We start from the raw sequence: 9,083 nt of genomic DNA, 5'->3' as shown, positions 1-9,083 counted from the left end.
TTGCCGTCGCCGTAGTGCCTTCCAATCCTCGGTAACGCTTACCATAGCTCCACTGGTTCCTTTCGCACTCAGCCGAACCATCCTTGATGCTTGCCTCCACCGAGAACCCGCTGTCCACGCCTTTCTTCCTCGCGGCCGGCAACCTCACCGTCGCGGGCGTGTCATCGTGGCCAGAGCTCTTCGGTGAGCTTTTGCTTCTGCTCAGCGTAGCTCTAGCTCCACCTTGTTCCTGTGATGCTCTATGACCGATTGATTGCTCATTTTATTCATCACAGTCATCGAAAAATCATCGTCATCGTCGTTTGCACCGCCGGGATCACTGTGAACGTCGACCAACGTATCCGTAGCTTCTCCGACCTCGTTCTTTACTCCATCACGTTCGGGGTGAGCTACTGATCCTTCCTGTGCCATTTATTTAAATGCTACCGGTCTCCTGTCGCCGGTGTAGCATAGCCGTGCAGTTGTGGCCGCCATGGCCGACGTGAAGCTTGAACCTTGCCATAATTAGTCGAACTGGTGCCCCAAATCGTTGCGCCTTGTTGTGGTGATCACCATGGTGCCTTTGTCTTTGCCGTTGGTCTCGCCGTCGGCGAGTTATCGCCGGTCTGCGCACGTGTCACCGGAGTCAAAGCCAGAGGTTGAAGATGACATGTGGGGTCACCCTGTCAGCGACTGTGCAGTTCAAAATGAATTTTCTGTTTTTCAGATGTGAATGAATAGTGATGTAATTTGTTATTTTTGTGTAGATTGATTTAGAGCTCCAAAAATTATGAAAATTTTTGTGTTACCTCTCTGTGATGAATACTATGTAGGAAAAATGTGAAATATTGTTTTTCAGTAATATTTGATTGTGATAAAAATTGCTCAATTAATTAATAAATGGACTTCCATGATTTTTCTAGGCTCAATTAATTATCCAAAAATTATGAAATTTGTTTTGCCACTTACTTATCATGTGGTGAATCCTTACTAAAATTTTGAGCTCAATTAGAATAAGTTGATTTATTTCATAATTTTGAATTAAATAATTAATTCATAAAAGTAAATAGTAACCTTTAATGATTTAGGTTTTTGTTTGAAATTTTGGATTGAGTGATGACCTTGGGTCATTAGTTGATAATGACCCTTGGAAATTGATGAATGTGTTACGAAAAAGATTTAGTTCGTTTGACTTGCAACTGTACCGTGAAGGAAAGTTGTATTCGAATTGTTAATTTTTGCATCCATCATCACGCATCATGTTTCGTATTCCGCATCATGTTAAACATGGCATTGTTACTATGTGTAGTGAACGAAGGTGAACACGTGGTAGTTAATCAAGTTGCGGAGGAGGTTAATCCACCTGTTGAGATCGGATCGGATAATTGTGGGACGACTCCGGATCCTAACTTTTCCGTCAATGAAGGTAAGCCCCGGATGCATACAACCCTACCTTGTGTTTTACAAATTGATTTCGCTTTTGCTTTTCTGTACTGCATTAAGTGATTAGGAGTTAAGTAAAAACCTAATGGGTGCATTACCAACATTGTTTTTCTGTATCCACTTTGTTACCAGTTTTACGTCATAAATGTCTAGTTATGGTTAGCCATGCTTAGACAGATCAAAGTCGGGTGATTACCTATCACCTACAGGTTTTAAATAGATCTTTGGTTACTTATGTTATCATGTGATATGAGAATGTGGAGTAATAAATCTAGACCGGGCGGACTCGGTGTGTGTGAGCCACAAGACATGGAGGTCTTGTGAGCGGGTACTTTCCGCCTGTGTCGGTTAAGGTCCGTCTGTTGTTGAACTGTGTGTGGTGAGAATTTGTAGTACTAACCATATACTCCAATAAGCCTTAACTTGGCAATTCTATTACGAGAATGGCTACTCGCGCACTGGGAGTGGAGAGATGGCGGGAATAGCGTGTACCCACATGGCAATAGGCTGGATTGGTGGAGTACTGTATTCTTGGGTGGCGCGGACCCATTCTTGTTTTAGAGGATCCGAGAATAGGTTGGTATATGTAGGTCAGGGACCTGCATATGTCATGTGGTCTGGAATCCCCAGCTAGGTTATAATCGGTTCGAATCGTCGTTGCTCCTCGATTATGGAGACTCACTTCTCTGTTCATCATCATAGATAATAACTGAAACTTGAAGTGGTTTGAGAAAGTGTTGTGTACGAAGTTTCATGATCTCAATACGGATCATGTCATCTTTGTATATGAATTTATGAAGTTTTAAATGTTAAAATAAAGAATTTTGTTAAAGAGCTTTTACGCAAAAGAACTTTGGTTATTGTTAAATCCATACCTTGAATCCATGAGCCTGCATTCCTGAGTTTATCAGTTCTTATTTCGGTTAAGTCTTGTTGAGTACTTTTGTACTCAGGGTTCATTGACCCTTGTTGCAGGTGAGCCTTGTGAGCAGATCTATTTTGGATCGTGCTGCATGACTATTGTTTGATCTGACGATGAGAAGTAAATGTGTGGCCCTTAGGTAGGGCAGTTTTATTATGTGTTTTGTATTATATTATAATGCCACTCCACTATTTTGTTTGGTAATAATCATCAAACTTAGTTGTGAGGTTTGAAACTACTGTTTTATAAACTAAGTTATTGTAAGACTTTCGCTATTTTTACTCTGGTGTATCTATTTAAATAAACTATTGTAATACTGCAATGACTCTGTAATGTGATCTTGCTCAGAAATCATGGATGATTCGAGGTTCCCCGAGGACACCCGATAGTCCTCTTAAGTTACCAGGAATATGTGCATGGATGTCAAAGGTCGTTGGACAGTGACAAGTGCATGTGGGCCCTATAATTTAGGAGGTTCCGCCATAGTCAGTGCTGAATGTGTTGCTGAGATGATAAACACTGCCATCGGTGTGTTTGGTCACTTTACTATTTAGCGTCCGATCGCTACTGCTGACGCCTGCTGCTGCCGAGCCTCTTGATCAAAGCATCCGGTCGCTGTAAGACCAACGTCCGGTCACCTCTATGAGCTTGTTTCTTCATGATCTTGCGTCTAGCTTAGTTTCTATCTTTGTGCTTAGACTTTGCTTGATATATTGGGTCTTTTCTTGTGCTTCTAGGGTCTTGCTTATGGTGTTGATCATCGGATCATCATGTCGCCTTCTTTCAAGTCACATCTTGCACCCTATTGGACTATAAAACAATCACTTGCAAATTCATTAGTCCAATTTGGTTGTGTTGGTCGTCAAACACCAAAATCCAAAGTAAATGGGGCTAGTGTCCATTTTCCTTACACCGTCTCTTCCCTTTTTAACATATGTGCATGGTTAAAATAGTCATAATCAATAAGCCAATGGGGAATGACAATATAAGTAACATAAGCATTTTCTAGTAGGCCTAAATTTTTAGCTATGCGGGTGACCAAAGAAGTGCACCCAACATCTCCCTTAAGACTATGAATTTCTGTCCAATGATTCATCATGAATTTTATGGGTGAGGCCTTTTTCCTTTTGATCATGGCATAAAGCAGTTTTAGTTCATCATTCCTAACAGTGCGGAAATCACTTCTAGGAAATAAGGAAAAGCCTAACCATTTATGCATGAAGCGCAAAGTAGGGTGCTGAATTTCATTGGTGCGAGGACGGTAGCAAACAATTTCTTTTGAAATCTCCCTCCAAAACTTATTCCTATCATTGTCTTGTATAGCAGAGTCTACGTCAATTATGCACTGAGAATGAAATCTAAGAAGTTCACTAAATTTTTTCTAGGGAATAGAAAATTCTTTCCCAAAAAGTCTAAGTGAAACTTCTGAATCGGTGGGCTGTAGAGTGCCCAAGAATTCAATAGTAAAAAACTTACACCCTAGCTCATCAATTTCCCAAGCATCCACCCATCCTATGGTCCTAAAAATAAGTTTGAATTCAACAATCATACCTGTGGCTTGGAGTAGGGCTAGATCATAGGCAAGAGTGAGGATGAAATCCTAGGTCTTTAGCTTCTTGTAGGTGTTCTTCTCACTATCTCCCCGGAGCTTGAGTTGCTTCTCTTGCAGAAGAACATTTCTTTCTATGGGGGATGATCGAGATGGTGCTCCAATAGCAGGAGACAGTGGATCGACCTCCATGTCTGTGTTTGCTTGGGATGAAGAACTACTCGTTGAACGGAACGACATCGCCCGCTTGAGTTTGCCGGCGATCTTGCTCATTTTCCTGCAAAATAGAAAAAAACAACACAACTTGTGGAACAGGATTAGGAGATGAAAATATTAGCGGTTAGTCGTCCAGAGTCAGTAGTCCGAGGGTTAGTCATCCAAAATTGCCTAATAAATTTTCTAATCAAGATTTTGGCATGACTTCCATCTTAAGTCTTTTTAATTCCCTCTCTTGATTTGGACTGCACTACCACACTTAAACTCTATTTGTCTGTCTCAAATTTCAGTAGCACCTCTCCCTCTCTTTCTCAAGATTTTTGCACTACTTTCACACCCAAACTTCCTCTCACTCTTTCTTACTCCAACACTACTTCTTAAGAAAAATTCAACTACAAAATTTTGAAATGGAATTCCAAACTTAGGAGCTAGAATTGTGTTGTGTTGGAGGCCGAGAGTAGCAAGGAAGGAGTGGGATTTATAGAGGGGGAGGTAGTAGTCCGACCGGCCAAGTGGTGGGGCCGGCTGGCCCCACATCATGGCCAAATGGCCCCTCCATTTTCCTGGTGGACCTTTACTTCACCCTTAAGCAAAATATTAGCTCCGTTGGTGCTTCTTTTAGTGGAGATATGATAGAATGGAGTTGAGTGGGAATGGAAGTGAATAATGGAGGTTGAGTGGAGATGGAGGTGATGGGTGGTGGTTGAGTGGGTTCCATGTGTCTCCGGTATTTCTACCGTATATATGTATAAAAATGCAATGCAAAAATATTTTATGATACTATGAAATATAACAATATGAATGATGGCATTTTAAAATTTTTATGCCTCCACGGTAAATGTTTCTTATGGGTTTTTACTCCATAAAAATTATTTACATGGGGCTTAAGTTTTTATAATGCCATGATGAGAATTTTTGTTTCATGATGCAAGTGTTGAAAAGTAAATATGCTAAGATAAAAATGATTAATGCTATATGAAAAAGTAAATATGGATAACTATCGAGTTACCTCCTAGCGAGGGTTCACAATTTTAAGTCTACCAAACCAGACTTCTCCATTCGGGTTTATTCTTCGGTTGCATCAGTCGGTCCCAGAGATGGAGACCTTAACGGTTGCACTTGCTTTTTGAAACCACTCCAAATTAGAGCATTGTTCCGGTCTTGGCTTGAAGGCGAATCGCTCTTCCTTCCCATTGATATGGAATTTAATTTCTGGCTCCGACATCAATGTGAGCATTTGTAGTGCACAGGAAGGGTCTCCCAAGAATGAGGGGTGTCTTCATGTCTTCTTGCATGTCAAGTACTTCAAAATCTATGGGAACAAAAAAGTTTTGTATTTTTACCAGAATGTTTTCAGCGATTCCTATAGGGTAGCAGACCGATTGGTCGGCTAGTTGCAAGCACATTGATGTTGGCATGAGTGTTGAATAGTCAAGCTTGTCCAAGACCTTTTTGGGCATGACACTGACACTTGCTCCAAGATCGCATAATGCATTCTCAAAATTCTAGCTCCCGATCGAACAATCGATAGTGGGACATCCTGGATCCTTTTTCTTGACAGGTGAACTGTTTATGATGGCCGTACTACACTCCTCCGTTATCTTGATTACCTCAGTGGAAGGCAGTGGTCTTTTGTTATTGAGGATGTCTCTAAGGTACTTTGTGTAGGTAGGTACCTGTATGGCATCTAGCAACAGAATATTGATATATAACTTTTGAATTACCTCTATGAACTTACCAAACTGCTCATCCATTTTGGCTTTCCGATTTCTATGTGGAAACGGTAGGAAGGTCGTGTCATGATAATCTTGTTGTAACTCTTGCTCTTATGGCCCAACTTCTTCAACTTCATCGGTTCTCTTCTCCTCTTCTAGAACTACCACTGGTGTCTTACCTGTCCTTGTCGGATATGGTGGATCACGAGAAGACTTGCCACCTCTTATGGTAATGGCGTTTACCTTCTCAAGGTTAGTGGCAAAAGGCAGAGCAGTAGCCAACTAGGCTAATTGTAATTCTATCTTTTTATTATAGATTAGTTGGTCTTTTATGACGGAAGAAAAACTATCCATTTTAGTATTTATGTTTTCTAGGACCTTATCATTAAAAGCAAGCTTCTTAGAAATATTCTCATTAATCCTAGCTTGTTCTAAGATTAAGTCTCTTAAGGATGGTTGCTTAGGAGTATTATAGTAATTACCTGGATACTTACCTTGGTAAGTCGACCATTGTTGTTGATTCCACCCTTGTCTCTGTTGTGATAGAGCAGAATTGTTGATGACAGTGTTTGCATCCTTCTGATATTTAGGGAATTCAACCCCCAAGTATTCTCCACATGTGTTTAGAGTATTGAATGCATCTTGAATGGCTTGACGATCTTTCTTGTAATTAGCTCGCTGTTCAAGCCTATTTAACAGTACTTCCATCTTAGTTGATAGTGCACACACCTCTTCTAGTACTTCTTCGCTCTTACTGCATAATTGAATGTTGCATGATGACCAGCCTTGATTAGAGGCTATCTTTTCCATAAGAGTTTTAGCTTTTCCAAGGGTGAGTGACATAAATGATCCTCCAACAGTGGCATCGAGTTGTTCATAAGCTTTTTGAGTTAATCCATGGTAAAAGCCTTCCATGAGCAACCAATCTTCCATCCCATGATGAGGATAATCTGAAATATATTCTTGGAAATGTTCCTATGCTTCTGTAATGGTTTCTCCCTTCTGCTATTAGAAATTGGAAATCTTTCCTCTTAAGGTATTTGTCTTGCCTACAGGGAAGAAATTTTCTAGGAAGGCCTTTGAACACTTTGCCCATGTGTTGATGTGATCTTTGTTGATGTAGAACCACTGCTTCGCTCATCCCATAAGTGAGAATGGAAACAAGCAATGTAGTATGATGTCTTGAGCAACGTCCTTGATGATGACTGTGCTACTTATCTCCAGAAAATTCTAAAGATGAGCACTAGCATCTTCGTGTGCCTTTCCACTGAATGGGGTAGCTTGCACCATGTTGATGAGGCTTGGCTTGAGCTCAAACTCGAGGTTGTTGGTTTTAAGTGTTGGTACAGTGTGAATGTTCTCAATGCTTGGAGTAGAGAACTCATGCATGGTCTTATCAGCCATAGCTTCCAAAACTAGTGTTGAGCTTCCTCTTGTTTTGGTTGATTCTGATTGATGGAAATTATTGGAAATCACAACCAATCCTGCAATATTTTGTATAAGATATGAACAAAGACAAACAAGGGTAAGCCTGATAAAGTAGAGGTGTTTTGATTTTATCAATAAGTATTTATTTAGTCAATTCTCTTAGCCATGTGCCCACATTCTACTTGCTCTACAAACAGGGCAACAAAGGACTCAACGGTAGTGTCACATTCGTGATCTACCACATGACCCAGAGTGCAGAATGCATCCGCAGGCAAACAATATCTAAGCACCTTGCTTACATATTGTTGACCACTTAACTCACTCAAGTACTGAGCTAAGAGCTTTGCGAACATATGCATAAATTTATCATCAATCATAACTATATCAAGCATATATCTAGAGCAAACTAGAAACATAATAAATATCAACATAATACTGAAGTAGCACAAAGTCATAAATATAGAGATACAATGGTTATACCACTCTCCGGACGGTAGATCCGAAATCCTGAGCAATAGCCCACACTCTACTTGAACCTTGCTAGCTAGCCTATACTAGAAACTTGAAGAACTAGAGCTCTATTCTCTTCTCTCTAGAAACCCTAATTTATGGTATAATCTTGACATATGGCAGCATGCTCTGGAGGGGGGCAGAGGCTTGTTATATAGGCCGAAGCATCAATCCTGAGCCCTCGGATCAAACCGACTTGAATAAATGGCATAGATGCAATCCTTAAGGTGGTGGAGAATTGAAGTACAAAGGAGGGACTGCTAGGTGGGCTCAGGGGGCCAGGTGGTTTGTAGGTGGGGTCGGACGGCCCACCTAGTAGCCTCCTATCCTCTGCTTTGTTGATGTGGCTTCTGGAGTCCTCTAGATCCTTTTGGATTAGTTTTTGCCATAGATAAGCGTGATTTAATTTCACGTTTTGATCCCCCTTGATGATTTTCTGAAATAACCCTACTGAAAACACAGATTCACCAAAACTCATGGAAATTATCAGTTTAAACCCCTAAGTCTATGTTGTTGATCATTTTCATGCATTATTTCAAGTTATATTGAAGTTTATAATGAATGATAACTACCATCAACAGTGGTGACAACCCTGTCCTTCCTTTGTACTCCCCCATGTCCAGGTTCGATGTAGAGTGAAGGCTGAAATTGCTTGGTAGACCAGGTGTAAGCCGACGCCTGAATTAAGCAAGTAAAAGTAGAGTTTATCTATCCATAGACCCTATAACCATAGGCATCCATCTCAACCTTTACCAACTCTACCCTCATGTTGTCCTTGAACAAACTAGCTAGAAGAGTACTTCTGTTCCCTGTGGAAAATACGATACCCTGAATACTTCTAGGTGAAATGTTACAACTGCAATTCCGTGCGCTTGCGAATTATTTCTGTATGTGTTAAGAAATACCAACAAGCATTTCTAGCGCTGTTGCCGAGGAACGGCTGCTGTATTGTCTTCGAACCTAATTCGTTCTCATATTTTATAAAAAAACAAAAATATTTTCTTTTAACTTTTCTATCATGAAGCCAACCTCAACTCATAACTGTCCACTTCAAAGGGCGAGTTCCCCGAGCCACTTTCAAAAACCACTTGTTCATCTGGCTGTGAACTCCACCCTAACTTAATAGCCATGGTTCTTGCACAACCCTTCTTAGGGCACGATAATGAAAACCCCTACCATTACCTGCATGAATTCGAGGAGATGTGTTCATGCCTGAGCATCTCAGGCATGACATAGGAAACTCTAAAGTGGAAATTGTTTCCCTTCTCTCTCATGAGGAAGGCGAAGCAATTGTATACACATGCCATAGAAAGTATGAATG

General features: G+C 40.6%; 1 non-coding gene across 1 annotated transcript; it reads left to right on the top strand.

Moving 5' to 3' along the window:
• Nucleotides 1–6,755: 6,755 nt before the first annotated feature.
• LOC136455786 (small nucleolar RNA R71) lies at nucleotides 6,756–6,862 on the top strand. Its single transcript, XR_010759253.1, has one exon. It is a non-coding gene; the product is annotated as a small nucleolar RNA R71 (small nucleolar RNA).
• Nucleotides 6,863–9,083: the final 2,221 nt, after the last annotated feature.

This window comes from Miscanthus floridulus, chromosome 5, assembly GCF_019320115.1.
Source record: "Miscanthus floridulus cultivar M001 chromosome 5, ASM1932011v1, whole genome shotgun sequence".
Lineage (NCBI taxonomy): Eukaryota > Viridiplantae > Streptophyta > Magnoliopsida > Poales > Poaceae > Miscanthus > Miscanthus floridulus.
The sequence above is the reverse complement of the archived record's forward strand: the minus strand, read 5'-3'. Positions and strand labels throughout refer to the sequence as shown.